This window comes from Tupaia chinensis, unplaced genomic scaffold, assembly GCF_000334495.1.
Source record: "Tupaia chinensis unplaced genomic scaffold, TupChi_1.0 Scaffold000377_2, whole genome shotgun sequence".
Lineage (NCBI taxonomy): Eukaryota > Metazoa > Chordata > Mammalia > Scandentia > Tupaiidae > Tupaia > Tupaia belangeri.
The window spans coordinates 3,103,547-3,113,404 of NW_006159876.1; positions in this window are offsets into that span (position 1 = coordinate 3,103,547).

Below are 9,858 nucleotides of genomic sequence, written 5' to 3' on the forward strand. Positions count from 1 at the left end.
GCCCCTCTGGAGGTGGGCAGAGATCTCTGACAGGTCTGGCACTTTGAGGGTGCATCTAATAGTCACCCACTACCCTTCTTCCTGTCCTCCTTGCCCTTTGCACCTACCAGGGGCCTTCTTGGTTTGGTTCCAGACATGTGGGGGGACAGCCTCTGGAGGGCCCCTCACCTCCTTTTGCTTCCTGCCCCAGTCAGGAGGGGCTCAGTGCTGCTCCCATTGGTCCCAGTAGACACTGCACATCTCCCCTGACACCTGCCTTCCAGAGCCCCTTAGAAAAGCTCCGCTTAGTGTCTACCCCAAGTCCTTCCAGCTGTAGAATAACCTGCGTCGTTATGTTACATCCTAAATGGAGACGATCTGTGCAGAGGCCCCGAGAGCCTTAAAAAAATACTGGGATTCGGATTCGATTGCTCTGGGGGCCCACAGGGGCTCTGGAGGGACTGGGGAGTTCCTGCTGCTGATTCCAGGCTCAGCCTATGTCGAACAGGACCTGGCCTTTATGAGATTGAAGTAGGACTTAGTGCCCCACCCCAGGCCTTGTTCTCCTTGGGTTAAGCCCCCATCCGTTGAGCACCTGCTATGTACCAGGTGCCTTAGATACATGGTCTCCTGGAACCCCCTCAATAGCCCTTCAACGGAAGTACCATCATTTTCTTTTCCACCAGGAAACGGAGGCTCAGCGAGGCAAGGCTAGGCTGCTTCCCCCAAGTCACCAGGGAAGCAGCAGATTCAGGGGTTGAACTGTTTGAACCTGGGCTGTCTGATTCCGGAGGCCCCTGCCCCTGCTGTCCTCTCCTATGGGCCTTCCTGGAGGATGGTCCGGCAAACCTGGGAGGAGAAGGGCTTCTGCAGGCCTTGGGGTTGCATGCCCAGGCCTGACTTTACTGCTGATCAGCTTCATGACCTTGGGCCCGAACCTTTGGAGCCCTAACTTCTCCCCATTTGCAATGGGACTAGCAAGGCCCACTGGGGTGGTTGTGAGGATTAAATAAAATGAACAGGTGCTTTGTAAACCGTGACATGCGATGCCCATATTAATTATGTTTATCATGCTTCTCCTTCCCATTCTCATTTGTGCCCGGTCCACCTCCCCTCACCCGGTCCCCACCCCAGCACACAGAGGGCTTGGGAACTTGGGCTCTCTTGGCCTCCCCCCTGCAGTGCCAGAGGATTCCGCTTAATCCTCTGTGCTTCACAGAACACAAGTGACGGTCTCCCTGGGAGATCGGGGCAGTAATTAGGTTAAATAATTTAAAGTAACTTTTAATTTTTAAATAATTCTAATTTGCATTTGCACAATTTACTTTTCTTCACTCCCCATCCCTCCTCCCCTACTGCCTTCCTCCTATTATTTGTTTGTTTTGCTTATTTATTTATTTAAAAGTCTGTTTTTTTTCCCCCCTTCTGGATAACCAATTTGCTCCGAAAGGCAGCTAGCCAGCTTGGCGCGCAATAATCAAACGTTGTAAGGTGAAGGCAGGAAGCAGAATCTGCTGACATGACCGCATCCGAAGGCAGCTCTGCTTGGCCTGCAGCCCCCTTGGGAAAGGAGATGAAGAAAAATTGCGCCTGACTTAGCTTCTGACTTCTGCACGATGTCCCCACGGCGCTGTGTGGTGCTGGCAGGAAGAGACCAGGTGTCCGTCTACGCTCACTGGGTAACCTGGTAGCAGGGGTGTGGCGGTGAGCAGGGAGGGCCTGGAGCCCGTGCCTTGGGTTCAAGTCTGGGATTTAGGGCCTTCAGGGAAGAGACAGAACACCCATAGCCTGGCTGGTCTTTTTCTTTCTTCCTTTCTTTTTAGATCATAACTGTTTATAAAAGTTTATTTAAAAGTTAATTTTATTTGGAAAATATGTTAGACTTAAAGGTACAGAATCAGTACCAAGAATTCCTTTATACCTTTTACCTCTCTCCCTCTCTCTCTCTCTGTCTTCTCAATGAGAAGCAATTTTGCCTCTAATGGACATTGGACAATCTGTGGAACAATTTTGTTGTCACAACTGCCAGGGGTGGGGCAGGGATGATTCTCAGCTGCTATGGTGTGCAGGACAGTCCCCCGCCCCTGCCCCGAGTTATCCAGCTCACATTGTTGGCAGTACCGAGGTCAAGAGGGAGAGCAAATGGGGACCAGCAGTTAGCGTAATGGCTATGTTGCTGGACTCCCATGTAGTCGACCGCGGTTCGCGCCCCGAACCCAGTGGCTTAAAACTCACGCCAGGTGCGTGTGCCTCGCTTTCTGTCTCTCTGTCTATCTGGTGAGCGCACATGCAGTATAGCAAAAACCTCTCCAAAAAAAAAAAAAAAAGAGGGAGAGTAAATGGATGCATATGTGTATGGCTAATTCTGAACCGTTTGGTAGTTGCTGACATGATGGTGCCCCATTACCCCCAAATATTTTTTTAAAAAATTATTTAATTATTTATTCATTAAAAAAAAATCTGACCAGATGGGGACACAGAGAGAGAGAGAGAGAGAGAGAGTAAGAAAACAAGCCACCAGGTCTGGTACGCGAACCGCGGTTGGTCTTGTCCAGCGCCCTTAACCACCATGCTACCTGCTGGTCGCACCTTCAAATATTTCAGTGTGTGTTTCCTATTAACAAGGGCATTTTCTTTTTCTTTTTTCTTTTTATTTATTTGAGCAGAATGTTTGTGTGTGTGAGAGAGAGAGAGAGAGAGGAAGTGAGAAAGCAAGATGCCTGGTCTGGTACTCGAACCACATTCAGCCCTGTGGGAGTCCAGCACCCTTAACCATCACACCACCTCCCGGCCCTGCGGTGGCATTTTCTTATCTAACCAAGCTCAGTTGTTCAAATCATGGACTTGACATCACTCCGGGGAGGGCTTAGGTTTGGTGCTGGCTGGAGTCGTACAGGGGACTCAGTGTCAAGGGGCTGGAAGCAGACAAAAACCTGGGCTCAGGTCGGTTGGGATGAAGTCCCCTAGCCCTGGACAGTCTTTTGTCGCTGTCCTCCTTGTAAAGTGGGGCCAACTTCAGTTCTGCTGCCGTCCTCAGCGGCTGTGAATGAAGGAAGTGCATGCCAGGTGGGAGAAGAAGTGTTTTGCATGTGAGTAGACCAGATGGCTGTAATGTCACCTCCTCCTCCTCCTCCACCTGTAGCTGGAAGGGGAGTTTGGGGGTTGAGGAGGAGCCCCCTCCAGGTTGGTCTTCTGTGAGACTCCAGCCCCAGTCTTGGGGTTGTTGACAGGACTTCCACCTGCAGGGCAGGCCTGATCCCAGCCTCTGCTCCAGAGAGCAGGTGGGTGGCCCCAGCCATAAGTGGGCGGGGCTTCCATGCAAGCCAGAGTGAGCAGATCTGCTCTAGGGAGATGGAGCAGGACAGATGGAACTGTCCAAGTACTTACCCAGATGTGTTCCTAGACTGCAGCTTCTTTTACAAAACACTTCCCTTTTCACCAAAAAGTCCTTTGTAACCTCCATGTTGGAATTGCCCCAGAACAATGTTTTAAGATTTGGAATTGGAAAGAAGAGACATTTATCGCCTGCTTTCTATGTACCATCATGCTCGTGTAGTCCATCTGATTTCATTCTTCCTTATACCTCGTGAGATAGTCATTAACATAGTTTCTGGAGGAGCAAACTGAAGCTCAGAGGGGTTAAGTGATTCATCTAAGGCGACACAGCTGGCAGGTGGCAGAGCTAGGATTAAAATGCAGATGGCATTTACTTCAAAGCCAGTGCCCACCTCAGATTTAAGCCCTGACTCAGCGGATCACTAGCTCTGTGACCCAGGGCAAGTTTCTTAACCTCTCTGAGCCCTGGTTTCCTCTTTTGTAAAAGGGTGATAATTATGTCTGGCCTCACTGCCAAGTAAGAAAGAGAAAGCTGCGTTATGAACTGCCAGTTAGCATTCTGTTATTAGCAGGAGGGAGTTCACTTTGGGGTTCAATTCCCACCTGCTGGGTGAGTGGGTGGAGGCTCAGTAAGGGCCTCTGGCTCGGCAGGGTGAGACCACTCGCTGCTGGTCCACATCATGTGGGCAGTGGATGGCCTCCCGCTGCGTGTCTCTGGCCTCGTCCCGTCCCTCAGCCTCCTTTCCAGAAGCCACCTTTTGTGACTCTAAGCCCTCAGAGAACCACGCCAGCTCCTTCACCATGGATGCTAATTCTGATGGCTTGTGACAGAGAGGGACACCTTCAGTACCCTCATACTCTGGGGCTTCAGACCTGGCCCCAGAGAGCGAGGGCTGCTGGGCGGTCCAGGGGAGGAGTGGACCAAGCTACCACGAGCTGCCTGGGTCCTGGCTGCTTCTCCTCCGAAATGCTGGGCTCCAGGCCACACCCCAGACCTCCAGGGCAGCTCACCAGGACCTACCTTCTCTGCCTCCCGGCGGGGGGGCGGACTGTGCTTAAATTCCTTCCTTCCCCTGTGACATCTCAAGCAATGGAGAAGTCTGAGAATTGTGGGGACTCATGGGGGAGTGACCTCTCAGGAGCCCGGGTCTGGGGCTCGCACACTCACACACTCCCGTGTGCCCCGCCATCTCGGCAGATCTGAACCTTATGTGGAAGGGCCCAGGGGCTGCCTGGCCCCCCACCCCAGACTGCTTCAGGGGTGGTCCTGACAGCTGGGTGGGGTCGGGGCTGCTAATGGAGGGGAGAGCTGGGGCATGGAGCAGAGCAGGAGGGCAGCCAGGCTGGGGCTGCGTGGAGTCTGTCTTGACCCTCTGGGCCTCTCAATGCCTAGTGGTGTGCCCCTGCCTGGCCCTGCCGCTTTAATTCCTAGGACTCTTGGGGGCACTGAGCATCTGGCGAGGGCTGAAGCCTCTGCTTGGTTGTTTCCGAGGACCTGGTGTACCTGGGGCACCCGGCCTGCTGCCCCCGACCTTGACTGTCCTAGGGCGTCTGCTGCCTGACTGCCACCCTTTCTTCGGAGTGGCCGCCTCCTTCCAAGGCTTTGATGGCGCTGGGGGGCCAGTCCAGCGGGCCAGCTGACTCATGTCCTCAGCCAGCGTGCCTGGCTCACCTGAGGGGGTTTGGTTTAAATCTCGATTGTCCTCTCACGTCCAGCTTCCCCCTCTACGGCACTGCCAGGGTTTGGGATGCAAGCCCAGAAAGGAAATGATTGTATCCAAACACAGCAGTGTTGAAACTGTGGAAAGGAAAAAATGCACAAAAGCAAATACAATGTTTACTTTATGCAAAGTGTGCTTTGGAGGGAGGGTTAGGATCAGGTTAGACACGAGGGGGCCTTTCTGGTGAGCTTGCGTTTCAGGGGGCACTGTGGTGCCGGTCTTCCTGCAGCAGGGGCTGGCGGGACCATGCAGGATGGGAGCGGGTGCAGGGGCTGGTTATCAGTGAGCTTCTCCCCCAAAGCCTAGGAGTGTCTGCCCAGAGATGACCGACGGCCCTTCTGGAGGGTCACTGAACACTGTCAGTGAGAGTGCTTATGCGTACCCTGTGTGATAGGTGCTGTGTTGGGTGCCGGGATAGGGGTGAGTGGAACAGACTCGGTGCTGCTGAGAGGCCAGCGGGAGTCAGCCCTCCTCCCAGGGGACATGCGGAGAGGCCTTGCTTGGGAGGGAGGGAACCCAGCTCCAGGACCTGTCGCACAAAGGAGCCTGGCTCCGTGTGGGTGGGCCGAGGGCAGTTGGGAGACTGAGTTCACCAGGTGGGAGGGCGGGGGTGAGGGTGGGACTGATGGACAGAAATCCTGAGTGGTGCTTTGGGAGAACCAGGAGAGGGCTTCAAAGCTCATGAAAAAGTAGAATTAAAGTGCCAGTTTATTTTGGTGCAAAAGCCATCTTGAAATCCATGCATAGTTTTTTTCATAATGCACATTTTCTGTGAGCATTCTGAAGGGCCCTCATTTAGAGGGTCAGCAAAGCAGAGGTAGAGAGGGAGAAGAGAGGGTTGCCCCAGGGAGTAGGGGAATAGTGGGAAACACTGGTGGGTATGCCTGTTTTTTGAGAGGTTTTTCTATAGGGCATGTGTGCTCGCCAAAAAGAGAGAGACAGAGAGAAAGCGAGAAATTACCCCCAGGGGAGATGGCCGCGCCGCAATCCCTTCTCCTCCATTCTCCTCTCGGGATCTTGGGCACGCACGCACACACGCCCTGGGCACGCACGCACACACGGGTCTGGGACTCGAACCACGGTTGACTACATGGGAGTCCAGCGGCACAGCCATTACTCTAACTGCTAGTCCCTGGTTTTTATGCCCTTTCACCCTCCAGGACTTTATAGTGAGTGGGGGGGGGGTAACTGGGAGGATTCGGGGTGATGGGGAGAGTGGAAGGTGTGAGGTGCTGGTGGCGTGGTCTGCTCTGTACTTTAAGAGATCACTCTGGGGCCGGGAGGTGGCGTGGTAGTAGAACATGGCCGATTATGGTTCGAGTCCTGGACCTGGCAGCTTGATTTCTCACTGTCTCTACTCTGTCCTTCTTTGGTCAAATTTTAATGAATAAAGAAAGAAAGAAAGAAAGAAAGGAAAAAAATAATAATTCTTAAGGAAAAAAGAGAGAGATCGCCCTGAGAGCTTTGCAGAGAGTGATGGGAGAGGAGTGGAACCAGGGCACAGGTCCTGGGGCAGGCTCCCTGTGTGAGATGGTGGCCCCTGGCCAAGGTGGGTCTGTGGAGGAGACTAGGGACTGGGTCTGGTTGGCCAGGGAGAGCACAGACTCGCTGCAAAGCTGCGCAGCTCAGCCTGAAATGCAGACAGGCATCTTCAGTGTGGGTGCGTAGGGGGAAGCCACGTGCATTCTTTTTGTTTTCATTTTTGTTGAGGTCTAATCGACATACAGTGAACTGCACATATTTGGAGTATTATAAATGGTTCTGTTTTTAAAAATTCAGCTTTTTTCTTTAGTATGCGTGGTATTTTTAGACAAGGCCTTGCTATGTCACAATCCTCCTGTCTCAGCCTTCTTAGTAGCTGGGCCTTCAGGGTCATGCCATCATGCCCTGCTCTTCAGGGTGGCTGGGAATTGAACCAGGGCTTCCCACGTGGCTTCAGCCTGCTGACTGGTAGCATTAGCCCGCATGTGGTACTGCAGCTGGGTCTGCTATGTATTTGTATGTATGTATGTATATTCAGAAAGCCACCGTAATTGAGACAGTGACCATATCTGCTCTACTCCTGTTGCCTTTGTTAGCCCTCTGTCCCCCTCAGTCCTATGTCCGGGCATCCCTTGATCTACCTTTGGTCATCATAAATTAGTGTGCATTTTCTGGAATTTTAAATGACTGGCTTTATGGTTTTGTACTTTTCCTTTTTTTTTCCTTTTTCTTTTTTTGGAGAGGTTTTTGCTATAGGGCGCGTGCACTCGCCAGACAGACAGAGACAGAGAGACAGAAAGCGAGAAATCACCCCCCACGGGGGATGGCCACGCCGCAATCCCTTCTCCTCCGTTCTCCTTTCGGGATCTTGGGCACGCATGCACACGCGCCCGCCGTGAGTTTAAGCCACCGGGTCCAGGACTCGAACCGCGGTCGACTACGTGGGAGTCCAGTGACATAGTCATTATGCTAACTGCTGGTCCCTGTACTTTTCCTTTTAAAAAAAATTTTTTTTTGGTCTGTCTTCTTTTATGCAACATAATTATTTAGAGATTCATTCATGCTGGACACGTAAATATGTCCCTGGATTATACTGTTCAATTTATATCTTGATGAGTCTTTTGGGCCCTTTGCAGCTCCAAGTGAGGTCCTTGGACCAGAAGGGAAAGATCCCTGGGAGGGAGCTTGTTAGCAGCACCTCAGCCTCCATGGCAGACCTACTGAGAATGAGTATGTATGTATGTGTGTATTTATTTATTTATTTGAGAGGTTTTTGCTATAGGGCGCGTGCACTCGCCAGACAGACAGAGACAGACATAGAGACAGAAAGCGAGAAATCACCCCCCATGGGGGATGGCCATGCCGCAATCCCTTCTCCTCTATTCTCCTTTCGGGATCTTGGGCACGCATGCACACGCGCCCGGCGTGAGTTTAAGCCACCGGGTCCAGGACTCGAACCGCGGTCGACGACATGGGAGTCTAGCGACATAGCCATTACACCAACTGCTGGTCCCAAGTGTTTGTTTATTTTTAAAAAAATTGCTATAGAGTATGTGTGTTGCCAGACAGAGATGGGAGAGGGGGAGAAAGAGAGTGAGAAATCACCCTCCAGAGGGATGACCACTCTGCAATCTCTTCTCCATGCTCCTTCGAGGATTTTGAGCATGTATATACGCACATGCGCATGTGTGCCTAGAGTGTTTTTTAAGCCACTGAATCTGGGACTTGAACCAAACAATTGCGTGTGTGGGATCTAGCTGCCTTAACCACTAAGCAACCTGACGGACCCTTCTTTTTCATTGTTACAAAGAAACAGAGAGACAGAAAAGAAGAGCGGGAGAGCACCGTGATGGAGTGTGGTCAGTAGAGCAGCCCCTTGGCCTCCATTTCTCTGTCCTGTTGGGATCTGGGGCGCACATGCACAGGTACTCAGCAGGGTTTTCCAGCTGCAGGGGTTGGGACCTGGACCACAATTGGCCATGTGGAATCCAGCTTCCTTAACCACTGTGCTGTGGGACCAGCGCAGAATCTGCATTTTGTATAAAATTCTCAGATGACTGTGTACTTGTTAAAGTTTGGGGAGCACTGTTCTAAGCTCTCTGGGCCTCAGTTTGCTTCTTTTCTTTTTTTTTTCTATATATTTTAGAATTATTTATTCATTTTTAATTTTATTATTATTATTATTTTATTTGACCAGAGAGACAGAGAGAAAGAGAGACAGAGAGAAAGGGAAAGTGAGAAAGCAAGCCACTAGGTCTGGGACTCGAACCGCAGTTGGCCATGTGGGAATCGAGCGCCTTAACCAGCGTGTCACCTGCGGATCTCTGCTTTTCCTTGTCTGTGCATCGTAGGTGTCGGGACTGAGGAGAGCCGATTACTCCACTCAGTCGCTCGTTGTCTGTGGCCTTTCTCTTCATTCTTGGCTCCGCTGTGTATCTTCTCCCCCATCCTCACTCCTGTAGGCACCCACTCTAATGTGTTTGGAATATGTTCTAAAATATGCATGCATCAATATAAAATATGTAGCGTCACTCTGCGTGAGTATGTGTTTTAAATCTACATACATTTTAGTGTGCTACAAATCTTCCATTTCCAGCTTTTCTCACTCAACACCATGGTTTTGTGATCTGCCTCCTCGCTTTCTGTCAATATATGGCTTGCTCCCCATGCGAGCTCTCGGCAGGGTTTCTGCCACGTGTTACTCATCCTGTCCTGACAGGGTGTCTCAGCTCCCCTCTGCCGCAGACGGCTTCCTCCCTGGCTGTTGAACCTGTCTCCCTGTGTGTGAAAGGAGTGTCTTGGACTAAGTGACCCGGGCTGCCTGCGGTTCTCAATCCAGTCACTTACTTTGCAAGAGCAAAAGACCTTATCTAGTTGCAGACCTCCAAACTGTCAGGCAGGAGATCCCGGCAGTTCTGTTTGCCTTTGAGTTAAGTTTGTGGCTGACACCGTGGACCGGTGTGAAATCCTTTGATAGTCTAGAGTCCCTGAGACCCTCTCTTCTCCCCTGCCCTCACAAAGTGCCAGAAGTTCTGTGTTTTTCCCCCCGTGAATAATACAGCAGCCGCTCCGGGAACTGAGTGCCGCACCAGCTTGCAGGTCTGTTGGAAAGCCCGATTCTGCAAACTCCTCCGAAGGGAGTGACAGGGCCTACTCCTGTGTAATCATTTATAGATCTGGTAATGATTTCCCTCTTGGCTTAATGACAGCTCTGTCCTCGGGAGAGCGGGTCAGCTTGTCAGATACTGCTGATGTTTCCTCTGGGGCTGGCCCTGAGGAGCAAATGCCGAGGTTCTGTCTGCCATTCATTGGTTCCCTGTGCCTGCAGCTGGTGGGAGAA